Source organism: Chelonoidis abingdonii, chromosome 7 (assembly GCF_003597395.2).
Source record: "Chelonoidis abingdonii isolate Lonesome George chromosome 7, CheloAbing_2.0, whole genome shotgun sequence".
NCBI classification, from domain to species: Eukaryota; Metazoa; Chordata; order Testudines; family Testudinidae; genus Chelonoidis; species Chelonoidis abingdonii.
This window is the reverse complement of record NC_133775.1, coordinates 96683553-96697411: the sequence shown is the minus strand read 5'-3', so window position 1 is coordinate 96697411 and position 13859 is coordinate 96683553. Positions and strand designations below refer to the sequence as shown.

General features: G+C 42.7%; 1 protein-coding gene across 1 annotated transcript in view; it reads left to right on the top strand.

Annotated features, from left to right (window-relative positions):
• PDLIM4 (PDZ and LIM domain 4) overlaps positions 1-13859 on the top strand; it is a 93299-nt gene that overhangs the window by 25313 nt on the left and 54127 nt on the right. The window lies entirely within an intron of this gene.

The window sequence follows — 13859 nt, the reverse complement described above, 5'->3', positions numbered from 1 at the left end:
CTTGCCTGAGGAGATTGTGAAAGCAAGGACTGTAACAGGGTTTAAAAGAGAACTAGATAAATTCATGGAGGTTAAGTCCATTAATGGCTACTAACCAGGATGGGGAAGGAATGGTGTCCCTGGCCTCTGTCTGTCAGAGGGTGGAGATGGATGGCAGGAGAGAGATCACTTGATCATTGCCTGTTAGGTTCACTCCCTTTGGGGCACCTGTTGTTGGCCACTGTTGGCAGACAGGATGCTGGGCCGGATGGACCTTTGGTCTGACTCAGTTCTTATATTCTTCATGGGGACTAGCACAGTGGAACCTTCTTATGCTGGAGTAAAGCTTCACTGTCGGTCACCCTCCACTGAAATGCATTGAAATGGAGCTCTCACTCCACTAGAATGGAGTATCATCCTATGTGAATTCATGAAGGGCACAAACAAATCCCCTACTGATGTCAGAGTTTTTCCATTAACTTTAATGGGAGCTGGATCAGGCAGGCCATTGTTATGATCAGATTCCAGTGTACACAGAGTAACCAATATATTACATTTGAAGACACGGGCTGCTGGCACCAGAACATTGTAACAATCTTTATTATACAGCGTCCTCAGGTTCTCAGGCAGAGGATCTTACAGCTAGTCAAGCTGCTTTATGGGAGCTCAGTCTGTTTAGTTTATCCAAGAGAAGGCTAAGAGATTACTTGATCACGGTCTGTAGGTTGCTCTGTGGAAGATTTCTGATAGTAGAGGACTCTTTAGTTTAGCAGACAAAGGCATGACAAGATCCAATGGCCAGAAGCTGAAACCAGGCAAATTTAGACTAGAAATAAAGTGGACACACATTTTTAACAGTCAGAGTAATTAACGTTTTCAACAATTTACCAAGAGATGTAGCAGATTCTGTCATTTGGGATTAGATTTTTAAAGATATTCAGGTATTACTGTGCTCAGCATTGTAACATATAACTGATTTAGAAGTCTAAATCTCATTTTCAAAAGAGATTTCGGCACTTATGAATCTCATAAGTGCCTAAATCTCTTTTGAAAATAAGATTTAGATTCCTGAAGCAGTCAGGGATCACAATGCTGAGTGCAGATACGCCTAAATACCTTTAAAAATTGGGGCCCTGAAGTCTTTATATGGGATTTGATGTCTTTCTAAATGAGATGCTCTAAGTCAACTACAAGTTAACACCTTGATGCAGCAATGGATGGGTGAGATTCTTTGGCCTCTGTTACACAGGATGGCAAACTGTGTAAGCACCTAATAACATGTGGCCAGTTATTGGGCCAGATAAAAGGACCCAGGCATCCATACACAATTCCCATTGACTTCCACAAGAGTAATACTGATGTACCCGAGGACAGAGTTGCCTACAAAGTAACCATTTACTATGTGCTTTAAGTTAGGCCTGGTCTACACTGGGGGGTTTAATCTAAGTTATGCAGCTTCAGCTATGTGGATAACGTAGCTGAAGGCAATGTACTTCAAATGACTTACCGTGGTGTCTTCATTGTGCTGAGTCGACTGCTTCCGCTTCCCCATTGACTCCGCCGGTGCCTCTCGCCGAACTGGAGCACAGAAGTTGACGGGAGAGCGCGCGGGGATCGATTTATCGTGTCTAGACTAGACACAATAAATTGATTCCTGCTGGATTGATCTCTGCCCGCTGATCCGGCCGGTAGTGAAGACATACCCTTAGACTGGATCCTGCACTTGTTTCATATATGAATATGTAGTTATTTTTAAAGAAAATATACTCTTAAGGCTATTGTGCCAATATAAGTTAATTACTGTAATATTTAAATAAGGCCTTTCTCCTGATAGGAAAAATTGAATAGTTTATTTTGTACAGTAAGGCAGGCAACTACAGTAACACTTCATTAGCTCTATTTTTAGCTTGGCCCAAACTGAGTGTTTGATGACATGGCTGTTGGATTTCTCTGCTCAGTCCTGAATGATCTGTTGAGTTCCAGATAATCTTGCCCAATAATTAGTCATTGCTGAAGTCTGATCCAGGGCTATGTCATCAGTGAAAATGAATCACAGTTCAAGAGCTGCCTTTCTAAGAAAGAAGTGAGATCATTTGAGTGAGGGAACTACTTCTGGGGATAACAAGGATTTATTTATTTTTTTAATTGTCTAGTGTTACTATCCTCACAGTAGTGAAATCTGCAGGTTTCCCATGCATTAGAAGTCATTTAGCCTACATGGAGTTAGCTGACACACACTTGCATCTGCCTATGAAAAATCAGAGGCAGTAGATTTGCATATGGGACACTGGTGCCCTTGCACTGTGCTATCAGCCTCCAGGCCTGCATTAGGCATAAGCTTCATAGGTAGCTGGTTAGGTGCCAGTTTTTGTAGGGTGCCTCTAGCCATGCCCCCTCACCTCTGCACCATTTGGAAGCTGTACAAGTATGGCTGTGACGCTGGATCCCACCACAGTATCAGTGGTAGAAGGCTGGCACACAGCAATCTGGCCACCTCTGCAAAGGAGTTCACTAAAGGCGCTCCCAGCACTCCCCATTCCACCCCACCACCACCAATTGGGGCTGAGAGCTGCCTCCTCCACAGCTCTGGCTCACCGACCCCCAGCATGGCTTCTGGGAGGGAGTCTTCCCCATTAAAGGTTCCCTTTCACTAATGAGGCTCCAGCCCAGCCACCGCATGGCCAGAAAGCTGGTTGGGGGATGAAAAATAATGCCTAACAGCACTGTCTCTGTCAACTTTAGGCCATTAATGAGCCAAAACACTCTAACGGTTACTTACTTAATTTTCTCTCCGGCTTTGGGTTAAGAGGATAGACCTTTCCATAGCAGCCAATGCAGTCAGCTGACACACATTAACTTCATGATTGGTAAACCATCAAAGGTTTGGATATGGTCCAGACAAGCATACAGAACAACTTGAGTCTGTCCAATTCATCTGGAGTTCTTCCAGGGTCAAGTTTTCCATGAGATTTGAACCACTTCCATTTCTGATCAGGGCTGGAGGTACAAAAGGCCAGCCTCTTTTGTGGTATTTTTCATTGGCTTTGCACTACACCGGCTGAAGAATCTAGCTCTTTAGGGATTTGCTTTGAACTGAGTTCTAAAAAGACACCGAGATGCAGGGTGTTGACCACTTCTTACTCCTGTGCAAGTACTGCACATAGTTCTGAGACATGGAATTCTTACACTGACGCCCTCCTATCTCAGTGATTACGTGAACGTTTTCCAAGTTGTGTCCTTGATGTGTTTCACTTCTTTGTTTTCTTCTAGATAAAAAGTAATTTGCAGGTCAGCAAAAAATCTTTTTTTTTTTAATTTACTTATTTTTTAGCTCACAAATTAAAACAAAAGTGGGGGATGTGTGGATGAAACATGTTTGAGATAGCAGGGTTATTTATTGTTTTGTTACTCTTTTGTATCTGCTGAGTGAGTACTTATGGAATTTGTTGCTGCAAATATTTTGCCAAATAAGGCATCACCCAAATCCAGTGTGACTAATCATCGTGTAAAGAGAGTAGAGGACCTCTCAATGAACATCTTTCATCCTTTTGTTTCTTTTGGGGCTTTCCATCCAACACCCTTTTCTCACTGAATTCTCCACATTATGCGCTATTCAGATATGTAACAAGATCGTTTTTGTTTCCAGATTGTGTTCATCACATGCCCTTTGACTCCCACTGGAAAGTTCAGCAGGAAAATCAGAGACTGGATGAATAATTTATAAAAAAGAAAGAAGTCCGATCTTTTGAAAGAAAACAAATTAACAGCCCTGGACACACTAACGGCCTGAGTTTTAGAGGTGCTGATCAACCACATCCCTCATTGACTTTGGGAGTTGTGGGTTGCATAGCCCATCTGTAAAACTGGGTCATATAAGGCACTCAGATACTGTGCTGGTGCGCATGGTATAAAAACCCAGAGTGACTGAAAATGTATTCAGCACAGAGTTGGTGCAGCATAGGCAATGAAAACTTTCCTGTGCTGCCCAGCCTGTGCACCTGAACAATATTTTGGAAGGAGCACCTCAAGCAGTAGGTCTTTCACCATCATGTGGGATCTGTTGATAAGGGGCAGAGATGACTTCATGGATAGATTGCAAATAGTTCTGTGTGTAGTTGACATAAGAGCAGTGTTGGTTATGATGGGTCAGATAAGCTAAAATTTATTTTTTCTATTCCCTGATTGGATAGCTGCATAAACACGCCCAGCACAAATACAAACACACATGCAATTTTGAAATTCATAGGCATGAACATCCATGCCAGTTACACTGGATCACATGACCATTGGTGATGAGTGATCACAAAGGGAGTATGACAATAGCCAAGGTGAAACCACATAGGAGTTTGAGTGAATATTCATGGAATCTTTTTGAGCAATGTCTACCAGCTTGGACTGTTCAGTAGAAGAGCAGCACAAAAAGTACCAGGAATTAAAATATGCTCATATGAGTAATGGCCCCTGGCTAAACCTGAAGAAGTCAAAGCAGAGTTCCTTTTCAGATTATTAGCAAATTCCTATTTTACAGTATTTGTGCTACACATAAAAATCTTCATAGCAAATGCTAACATACAGCGCATGCTGTGTGATTTATACTGGATGATGAGTACTATAACTGACTTGTTTACATTGTGTGTTCAGTTTTGTTTTTAAATGAAAACACAAAGTAAAGCCCAACCTGGAGGAAGAGAGCTTTCATTCTCTCTTTCTCTCTCTCTCTGCCTAGCAAAAGATATTATATAATATGGAAACTATATGATATTGCCTTCCTACACTGGATATTATTCACTGAAAATGTTGTAGTGTTTACAGCAGGAGCTGGAATGCCAAGACATTTAAGCTGAAATAGTCAGAGCTGCCCAGGGGATTTTGATAAGTAAGTACCATTAATTTTAACTGAGAATTTGGCATCCAGATCCCTTAACATTAGGTTCTATTCCTAGCTCTGACACATACTCCTTCTCATCCAAGTGTGCCGTCTGTTAGCCCTTCAAATCAAAGAATAACCCAGCAATTGGGGAAGGGGTGACGCACTTCCCCTCATTGTCTGCCAACTGTAGAAACCTCCAGAATTGGACTTTGGAGACACCTGGCAATTGGGGAGATCCTGGGCAGCAGGACACCTGGAGGAGCTATGCTGTCAAGCAGCGAAAAACAACTGAGGTGCAAGGGGAACAGCAGCGTAGACAAAAGTGACTGTGCTGCATCTCAGAGTATCGGGGATGAAACCCCTGGTTGAGATTTTAAAAGGAGGACTGTAAGGAAGTTCTCATAACACTCATAACCTAAGTCTCCCTTGGGCACACCTGATATTTTATATGATTGGGCATGAGTTAACTTCACTATCTTAATGCATCACCATGTGGAAACTGGCGTGTCTACCTTCGAAGCATAGAAGGATTGTCAGATCTGTGTCCCAAGACTGGTGGTGATACAACCTCCTGGTCACCAAAAAGTAGTGCTTGCATCCCCAGGGTTGGCCACCTAAATAAGTGTCTGTATTGTTAGAGATGTTGAGTGGTTCTCAGCTCGAATAGAATGGTGGGTACGCTGAAAATCAGACTAGTTTGTGTGGTGGGTTAATGTTTAAGGTGCCTTCCTACAGGGTGCCAAGTGCCCTCAGTTGATTTTGGCAGGAGTGAAGTGTGTTCAGCAATGTGCAGACCCCACTTCAGGTGCCTAAGTTTGGGGACCCAAGTTTGAAAGTATTGATTCCGGTTTGGTTGCTGTAGTTTTGTATAATGGTTTTGAGTTTTGACCTGATCTAGTATAGATAAGAGGTGGTGGTTGTTAGTTGTTTGAGTCCTGGGAGGCGGGGTATGGATCAGTGTTCACATTGTACTCCCCATCGGTACCCACTCCAGGGAAGCTAACGATCCATCCAGCTGACCAAATTCGGTGATGAATCCTGTTATGTGTCACCTGAGGCTTATTGCGCTAAGCATGCGAAGAAGCAGTGCTGGGAGAAGCAGTGGCTAGAAGATACTGTTCGCGGAATGTCCAGACTACTTATAGATTTCAAAGCCAGAAGAAGGCAGAGCACTCAAAATTTCATTTTTCCAAATGGCATCCGCTCTCTTTACAGTTGCCTAAGATTTGCGGCATTCTTTCAGTAGGAGACAAGCTGGTGATACCAGTGGATACATAATTGCATTGGAACTGAAGACTGAGGGGCTGATGCTGCTACCATTGCCCTCAATAGACATAACTGGGAAGCTCTTGACAAGTTTGTGCCCAGTCCTGCACAGGTTTTCAAGGAAGGGGAGACGGTGCAAGGAGATTCCTTTGGTACCTGTGCTATCCCATCCACAAAGACTATGTGTTGCTTTCCTTCCAGAGAGCGTGAGGTAATGCCCTAACTCCCCTGGGCTGGCCATGTGCATTGAGGAATGGATGTTTCAGCCTTTTCAATGATGCTGTAGAACAGTGTTTCTCCACAACCAGTCTGTGGACCAGCTCCGGTCCCTTAGATCTCCCGGACACAGTCCCTGGTATCAAAAAGGTTGAGAAACGCTGCTATAGAGGCTTTGTGGGGCTCCAGGAGCCAATGTTGTCTCTGGCACAACATCTCCTCTAGCTCCAGCTGGAGCTGTCTGCCTCCGTACTGACTCCAGTGGAAGCCTGTATGGTATGTGTTTAATCTCTGATCTGTCCTCAGAGGACTATACCATGTTTTTATAAGAAGCTGCTTTCTATCTGTCTATGAAGTGGGGGCCTGATTCCGTTCCCACTAAAGTCAATGGCAAAACTCTTACTGGCTTCAGCAAGAGCAGGATTTTGCCTTTGGTGCGTGAGGCCATTCAAGGACACCCATGCTAGGGCAAACAAAGTAATACAGTAGCCCATTTGTTCAGAAATGAAGCAGAGGAAAATATTCCTCAGCCTCTGAATGAAGCCAGCTTGTATAACTGTTTCACATGTGGTTACTGATGTAATGTATGAGAAATTACCTAGGCATTCCTGTGAAAGGGGGCAGACATTAGGGTCGTGGTTAATGGCTTTCAGATCGAAGGGCAAGAGTTCAAGTGGGCTTAGTAGGCTACTAATGGCACGTCTTCTGGTTTATGTGGGAGAAAGTAAATGAGGGTGTAAATGAAGATTTAGCAGAATAATTTAGGATGACATCTTATAACTCAGCTGGCATGCTTCTATGTCATCTTTTCCTCCTCCTGTTAAATTTGGAGCCAAGGTAGCGTAATATATGGCTCATTCATCATCCTGAGATTGCCAAAGGAGAGTAAAATGGTAGGTTTACAGCAGCTGTTTAAAGAAGAGGTTATTTTTATTAATCAGCATGGCGCGCAGAGTTCTTTCTCGCAGAAATGCTCTATGGACATTCTGATATTTAATCATCAAATGTTTGCATTTGACTGGAGGCCAGAGATTTCAATTTTTAAAAAAGAGTAAATTGATGATAAAATCATTGTATAGTAAATCTTGCCCAGGTTCATTTATTTGTAATAGAAGGTGGTTCTGAGTTATACAAATAACGAAAAGAAGCTTGAACTAGGAAGGCATGCTCTGTCTCATATAGAGCATGCCTTCCTAGTTAATACATATAAATATACACACACCTGTAATAGACAAAGATGGGGAAAAACTAGCTATGCTGTCACACCCTCACACTCCTTTCCCTTAATAGCCTGTTAATACTCGAGTTCTGCTGTTGCCAGGGTTGATTGAATAAGTCACATGATCCTACAATGTACTGAGCACTCTTAACTCACATTGAAGACTATGAGTTGAAGGCACAAGCCCTAAAAATTCTGTGAACTAGAACACAAAACATATTATATAGTTCACACAAATAGCCAACAGTTCACTGTTTGCAAGTCTGACAAGTACAAGGATTCATCACAAAGAATATATTTTTCTCTATATATGAACTCTTAAAAATAGGTACCTTGCCAAAAAAAAATTCTTAAATTTTGCTGTAAAAGGCAGACCTTGGTTAATCATATTATGTAGATTTCAAGTTGCCTTTCAACTGCCTATATTTCTACTTTTTGTCAGATTGAAAGAGCACAATGGATTTTTTTTTTATCCTAAACTGTTTCTAGATTGTGACTTCTATGAGATACGACGTTGGGGTACTTTCAGTGTAAAATAGCTGGGAATGGTTACTTTGCAGTGTAATCACACATACAGACTGTTACCTCAAGTATCCATTTTTCCTGAAATCGTGGTTCTCCTGTGTCCCAGGGGTGAAACAGGTGCACAAATATACCGTATGCATCTTTAATTGATTTTTCTGTATTGTCCTGAACTGAATTGGATTAGTCTGAAAAGTAACTATGTTAAAATGCCACTTACCAAAACCTCTCATTCTAATAGGCCTACTTCAGAGGCAAACATAAATGTTTACTGCTTTTTGCTCTTGTTTGCCCTCCAGAACCAACATCTATGGGAGAGTAAACGGGGTTCCATTCTGCCTCCAACATCATAAGCAGAATAGCTAACTGAGCTCCCGATGCAGAATGATCGCACCTTGAATTTCAGAGCCAGGATGAGTTTGCAGGAGTTAGGAATTCCAACTTTTTACTTGCACCCAGATCAGACTTGATATGATGTACTAGGGAGAGAATATACATGGAACCCAGTAGTGCCATGTTTACAGTGTCTTTTAGATGTGTAACCAAAGGTTAGAGTTGCAGTTAAAAATCATAAAGAGCCAAATTCTGTCCTGCCGTTGAACTCCCATTGATGTCATCTGGAGCCTTGTGCAAAGATTAAAAGCCAGATTGTGCTTGCCTTACTCACACATGTAGTTCTACCAAAGAATATATTTCACTCCAGTGCAAAGGGCCAGCATGAGGCCTATGCACCATTTAAGTTCCACTTAAGGCAGGTTTGAGAGGCCTTGCTGGTTCTCTGCGTGAGATGAATTTTACCTCAAATGGACAGGCACTGACTGTGTGCTTGCAAAAGGTGGCCTGGTAATGGCCCCTAAAACTCTCCAGAACTTTGCATGGTCAATTTCCTTTTGCATTCTGACTGTTTCCAATACTGTAAAAGTTTAATAAGGCTCTCTGGAGGGTAATGTCTTCGGTACAGTTGCTGGAAATCATGCAGTAATATTGCTGGGATATGGAAAATATTACTATATGTGATGGTCCCAAGTTTCCAGTAAATGTGCCACTGAAAAAAAGTGAATCACAGCTTCTCCTTCGGAACTCCTCAGGGTGTGATCCAGAAAAAAAATATCCACAGCCTTCCGGTTGTGCAAAGCCCAGAAGGCAACGTACCAGTTTAGCTGGGAGGAGGAAGTGAAATTCCATCTCCACAAAAAGTTATTGAAGTGCTCTGTAAAAGGCAAGGTGGGTGAATGAGCCCAAGAGTTCTGTACTTCTCAAGTCACAGGAACTTGCTTGTGAATCCCTCAAGCTCCAGGGTTGGATTAGCTACTCTCAGTGTGCCCTGAAAAACAGACAGGACTATGTGCTTTACTTTAAGTGTGCACTTAAGTGCTTTGATAAGTAGAGGAGAATTTAAACATGTGCATAACTTTAAGCAGATGCCTAGAGTTATGCACATGCTTACGTGCATTGCTGAACTGGACTCCATAAAATTAACTCACCTCAGGGAAGGAATCATCTAACTTCTGAGCAGCCCAGGATTCCTAGACAATATTCCATAAATTTTGTTTCCTACCCACTCCTTCCAGTTCCCATCCATGTTTATCTGGTTGTGTGACGTTTTAACTCTATTGCTGAGGTAGAAGGATAGTCTAATATGGCTGTGTAGTAATTGAACCAACATTCTGTAGTTATCTAAGGGAAATTATCCCTTGAGATTATGAGCAGTAGTTGTAGCAGCTGGTGTTTTCAGTCCAGTTCCTAGTGGACCAGTGTCCATATCATAAAACCCACACTCTCCGTTTACTTGTCATCTAATCAGAGATGCAAATGTCTTGATGAGCGTGGACACTGAACTAATCCCTCACCCCTAAAGGTGACCCTGGCAGGCCAGGGATTGGGCACAATGGTATGATTGTGTTGGGAAGCTTGCACAGCTGCTGTGCACGGTCACACCTGTTCCATTGTTAAACAAAGGACTGCAGCGTCCAAGGCTGTCCTTGGCCTTTTTCCCAAATGTTAAGATTTCATTTGCAAGGGTGTGGAGGAATTAGAAATACAGTGAGATCCAGGAATTCCCATGACTTTAAAGCAAATCTTCAAATTAAGAGAACAAGACTTCCAGATTGTTAACAGGTGAAAAAGCTTTTGTTAAATATGTGACTGTATGCAAGCATTTTTTCTAAAATTACAGTGAGTCAACTGGACAAAAAAATTAATAATGCAGGATAAAGGGTGACTACAGTTTCTTCTGGCTTTTTAATAATGTCTTGTCAGTGGCTCTGTTCCCACAGAACTATGTATTGAAGGCATGACAGAATGCAGGTAGAATTATTTTCTTAGTATAGTTGTAGAAGATATTCAATTAAAGTAGAGTATTGTTAATACAAGGTATTGACTTCCGCATACCTGACTTTAATTCCTTTTGACATAATACAGCACGTCTGAAAACACTTTGCCTGCCCTGAGCTGTGAATTAAGCAGCCTACTAGAAACAGACAAGTGAGAGGCCTAATCTGTCACCTACTACATTAGAAAAGTCTGATTTTTGTTACATACATCAAGGGCTCAATTGTGCCTTAAGGCACAGTCTTGCTTTGGGGGTGGCATGGAGCCGCCCTGACCCTAAGATTCCTTCCTGAGCTCTCCACTACTCTGGGGGAATAGAGGGGAATGGGTCTGCTACTATTACCTCTTTATGGAGTGCAACTTACTCCCCTCTGTGTGCTGCTGGTCTCATTCAGTGGGCAAGTGCAGAGTAGCATTAGAGCTAAGGACCTCTCCTTGATGGGGCTCTGTGTGCCCCCAAGTAGGCTCAGTGAGAGCAGCCCTTCAACTTTGGCCTGGCCCTTATGCAGATTATGCAAATGAATAAAGGCTGTTTGCGTCCCTTCCCCAATCACTGAACATCTGCAGATAGGCCAGGCATACGCAGGCCCCAGAGTAGGATGGAAGTAGCCTGGAATTGGGCATTTCTGTGGGGATTCGGGTGTGTTTTAGGGTTATTGTCTGGACAGGTGAACATTTTCCACATTTCAAACTTTTATTTGCTGGGGGTTTTTCAGTTAGTTCTGCTCTACAACACCTCCTTCAGACAGTGGGCCACACTGGTATAAATGCAGAGTAACTCTGTGTCACTGAGATCAGAATTTTGTCCGGTGCTGCCCCTTCTAGATATTTATTTGGTAGAAGTGCTAAAATCAAAATCATCTTCCATTCGGGCCAAACCCTGACGCTGCTGAAATCAGAAATCAGTTTTTCTTGTGGGCCAGAAATGTTGATACGGAGAAAAAGTCTCGTTTGATTTTTTTTTAAAAAGCTCCACCCACAAATAGGATTTCATGCATGAACCCGGGGACTAAATTCCAACCCTCTCTTTCATGATACATCTAAAAAGAAACCTTGAATGATTCTGGAAAACTTAATCCCAGTTTTCCTGGTACACGCAACAGGAGCTCTTTGTTTCTGAGTCAGGGAGAACTGAGAAATCACAGTTCAGCAGTTAGCGGTAACTATATCCCTTAGGCAGCTTAAGGCAGAGAGAACATCCTTTTGCTTATCACTTTATCTTTCAGAACTGAAATCACTTCATGAACCCTTCCTCTTTTATTTGCTGGATTTGTTGCAATCTTAGAGATTCTTCTTAAATTGCATTTGGCATTTGGTCTCCAAAGCAGATCAGAGCAGGAAGTTCATATCTGTCTGATTCCCATCTGAACAAATGTCAAACTAATTTAATGCGGGGGGGGAGAATGAAATTATGATGGTCCTTCCCCCACACCCTTGACCAAAGTACCTAGATATTTTCCTGTTTTGCCACCTCAAAATAAAATACTCAAAGTAGAAGCAGCAAACACACAGCAGTAGATTATGGTAAAGATCAAGCTAGGAGTGTTAGGAATGCTAAGATCCCTGGGAGGATCAGCCACCCCTAGGATAAGGGATGCCGAACAGTAAAACATTTCTAGGGACAGACTTGAGTTACAAGGGGGTTCCTCTTCCCAGCATCTAGTCATTATAATACAGATGCTCCCCGGGTTACGCAAGACCCGACTTACGCAAATTCACACTTACGGAAAAAGTTCCATAAGCCAGAAATAGGATTTTTGAGTTGTGGAAATTTTTGCATAACGTGCGGGTATAGGTTTCCGGCCTACGCAAAATTCGAGTTATGGAAGGCGTTCCGGAACTAAGTCGGGGGGCGTTTGTACAGGTAGTTATATTAGAGTAAAATGTCCAGCTATGAAAAATAACATGTGTCCCTGTGTTGCAAAAACTAGACTCAGAGGCAGCAAACAATGTGGAAAAATAAAAGCTGTGGGCCATGTTCGAAGCCTGTTGAAGTCCATGGGAGTCTTTGCATTGACTTCACTGAGCTTTGGATCAGACCCTTATTTTGCAGAGGTTTATAAGGGGATGGGCTCTAGAAAAAGACAGGAAGTTGGGAAGAATTCAAGTAAAACATTCCTGGGATAAAACTGTGCATTTCTTGTTTTCCAAACTGAGATGCTCCAAATAATTAAATGAAATTCAGCTATGGTGTGTGGCAAATTGGGAGTAGAGTCCAGCGAAGGCATTCTTGGCTGCAGCAAATAAGCTACACCTATTAGATTAAACAAACTTTCCACATTTTCTGAAAATTATCTGCACGTGGCTCCTGAGGTTAAACAGAAAGTTCTGTGTTGCATGAATAAAGCACATGATGAAGATATGAGAGAGAGGCAGACCCAGGCCACAGATTCCTTCAAGTTAAAATGACTGGGGCAAAATGAAATCTTTGGACTCCATCATCCCCTCCTAAGGAAATTCCCTCAGAAAGAGCTAAATTGTTCAGAAACCTTTGCAGACCAGATAGTTGGCACCATAAGCACCAACTCCATGGATGTTCCGGAGCTCAAGCATCCATGGAAAAAAAGTAGTGGGTGCTCAGCACCCACCAGCCACAGCTGTTCTGGGGAGCCACTGATCAGCTGTTTGGCAGCTAGGGGGAGGTGCTTGGGGGAGGGCGGTATGCCGTGAGCAGGTCGGAGGTCTTGGGGGAAGGGGCAGGAAGAGGCGGAGTAAGAGTGGGGACTCGGGGGAAGGGGCAGAGTGGGCTGGAGCCTTGGAGTGGAGCTTTGTGCTCTGGTGATCCCCAGCTGCGTAATGGCCCCTGAGGGATGAGTCTTGTTACCAGCCAGTGTAAGTTGCAGCAGCCCTGAGGCTGCTTTAACTTTTGTCAAGCTCTTGGTGACTCCAGGACTGAGGGAATGCAAAGCTCTGAGAAACTGTCCCTATGACTTCGATGGGCCTCAGCTTGTCTGGCTGTTAGCACATTTTGATATTCTTGGAGGAAGGGTGTGATGTAAATGCAGCAGATTGCTGTTATATTAGTTATTGAAAAACTACAGCACCCCCACACTAATGCAGTTTTATAAAAATTTTAATAATGTTTTTCCAGCGTTATGTTCACAATAGCTATATTGATCTGATCGTGTTATTAACAAATAGTCTACACTGCTCTGAGCTACATGTTAGAAACAGCTACTGTAGGCTCCTTTGGATCCACAGGTTCAGCAGTGAGGAAGAATGGCCTTGTAGTTAACGCATTAGCCTTATACCTGGGTTATTAAGATTCAGTTCCTAGTTTTGCCATAGACTTCCTATGTGATGGCAAATCACTGGATCTTCCTGAGCCGCAGTTCCCCATCTGTAAAATGGGGATAATATTATCCTATTTCAGGAGTGTTGCGAGGATAACTATTTGGGAGACATTTCAGTGATTCAGGGGCAAGGTGTGTCATATAAATACCTGAGTAGATACAA